Source organism: Hylobates moloch, unplaced genomic scaffold (assembly GCF_009828535.3).
Source record: "Hylobates moloch isolate HMO894 unplaced genomic scaffold, HMol_V3 SCAFFOLD_17, whole genome shotgun sequence".
In the NCBI taxonomy this organism is placed as follows: domain Eukaryota; kingdom Metazoa; phylum Chordata; class Mammalia; order Primates; family Hylobatidae; genus Hylobates; species Hylobates moloch.
Window position 1 is genome coordinate 4283130 of NW_026652292.1, and position 2314 is coordinate 4285443.

General features: G+C 53.5%; 1 long non-coding RNA gene across 1 annotated transcript; it reads left to right on the forward strand.

The window, feature by feature from the left end:
• Positions 1 to 302: 302 nt before the first annotated feature.
• LOC131381679 (uncharacterized) lies at positions 303 to 1861 on the forward strand. The gene is made up of 2 exons (XR_009210563.1): positions 303 to 411; positions 1078 to 1861. It is a non-coding gene; the product is annotated as an uncharacterized LOC131381679 (long non-coding RNA).
• Positions 1862 to 2314: the final 453 nt, after the last annotated feature.

The window sequence follows — 2314 nt, forward strand, 5'->3', positions numbered from 1 at the left end:
CCTCACGTGGTGGAAGGAGTAAAGGCGTTCTTTGGTCTCTTTAAAAGAGAATGAATTCCATATACGAGGGTACCGTCCTCATGACCTCCCGCGTACGAGGGTTCCGCCCTCATGACCTCCCGCGTACGAGGGTTCCGCCCTCATGACCTCCCGCGTACGAGGGTACCGCCCTCATGACCTCCCGCGTACGAGGGTTCCGCCCTCATGACCTTCCGCGTGCGAGGGTTCCGCCCTCATGACCCTTTACGTACGAGGGTTCCGCCTTCATGACCTTCCGCGTACGAGGGTTCCGCCCTCATGACCCTCCGCGTACGAGGGTTCCGCCCTCATGACCTTCCGCGTACGAGGGTTCCGCCCTCATGACCTTGTCACCTCCCAGAGGTCCTGCCTCCTGGCCCCATCACCTTGCAGGTGAAGATTTCAACAGATGAATTTGGGGGTTGGGGGTGTAAACATTCCGATCGCAGCAGCCACCCACCTATCACCTTGGTCTGGGGTGTAACAGGCATTGCCAGGGCTCAGCCAAAGCCAGGCCCCAGGGGCTTGTGGAGATAACAAAGGCTTCTGTGGCCTCATCGACTTCATTGTGACGAGGTCGAAGCTCTAAGGGGCCAGGTGAATGATTTAGCTCAACAGCTAAATGGTGTTCTGGGAGAAAGGGACTGAGGCTGCCGTGGACAGTGGTCATCTCGGGCTTCGAAGTATCTATTCCAGCTGCCTAAGGGCTCACCCTTGTCCTGGGGTGAAATGATCCACCCACCACGCCCACAGCGCACGGTGGAGGGGTCATTCCTGGCACCTCCTCCCGCAATTGGATTACAAGGGTTCCCAGGCCGAGTCCACTCCGCGGCTTCGTGAGAGGTGGGATGTGGGCAGAGCTCAGCCGCCCGCACCCGCTCTCCCAGGGCCCTCAGTGTTGAGCAGCAGTGGGAGAGCCGTAAGGCTGGCTGGAGGCGTAGGTGGAATCCTCCGTGTCAATTGTGTGCGCCTACTGCACCTTTCCCGGCATGGCCGGTTCCCACCACCACCCCCCTCCCGCCCCCGTCAGCCAGAGACCCTTTTCTTTTAACTTCTTAGGTCAATGTGAAGTCAACGTCTAATGAACCCGAGTTCAGGCAAGAACACACACCAGTTGTTCCAGGGAAGAATCTCATGGTGAAGCAGTAGTGAGCGTCCAAGCAACTCCCAGCCTGACCTCGGGGGTCTGACTGTGGGGCTGCTTCTGTCACGGCTCCTGGCTGGCGATGGGGCTGTCAGCGTGTTAGCTAACCGTGCATTGCAGAAGCACTTTGAAGAAAATTAATGTACCTGGGTACTTATGGGACTCCCTGCATGAGTGGGTATAATTGAAACAGCCGGGACATCAAAAAGCTGGAACACTGGGAGCCTGGCCCTAGGGTGGCGGAGGCCACAACGGAACCCCCAGCCCGTTGGAAAGAGGCTTCCTATGCTCTCCTTTCCATGCCACTGCGGCAGTGTTAGGGAACAGGAAGACCAGGGCATTGCAAAGTGAATAATAACAACCATGCGTGCAGCGTTCACGGTATCCCAGCCTCAGTGAGCCTTTCACTTAGGGTCTCATGTGATGCTGAAAACAATCCCACGAAGTTTAGAAGCCTGTGTACACGAAGTGGTGTTTCCCTATTGATCCAAACTGCAATGCTGACCTGTTCCTGTCAGGGCTGCGCTCCTCCTGCTTTGCCCTGGCTCTCCCGTTCTGTACTCCCTCTCCTGCCGGGAATTCCTGGAAGCACCTTTTATTCACAGTGCCTATTTTGAATAGATACAAATACAATTTGTATCTCATGTAGCCCATTCCACACAATTGAAAATATAATGTAATAAAAATCAGAAAAGTAAATCCAGTAAAGTCTCTAACACATATTAGGGCCTCAATAAATGGACCCTAGGAGGGTGGGGAAATGGCTTTGGTTTTTAACTGTGCCTCTTTTGAGCTTGATGCTGTTAACTTAGTACAATCTATCAAATATCGTCATCAAGAAAATATTAAAGGTGTACCTGAGTAACAGGGGAGGAGGTGCAGGGCTTCTGAGAAAATGTCCTTCAGTCACCAGCCGGTGAACAATGGGACTCGTTATTGTCCCCTCGCCCTGCATACCACCAGGGGGCACTGATGAGCTGAGAAAGACTTTGTGGTTCAAAACATGTACCAAATGAAAAGACCACTTCCCAGCCTCTGTAATAAAGGCGAAAAGCAGACAGGGAATTTAGTCAAGACCTTATTCAGATGGCGGGAGGAGAGGGGGCGGAGCAGCCAGTGTTGAAAAGGGTTTTATCCAAACCACTTTAATAT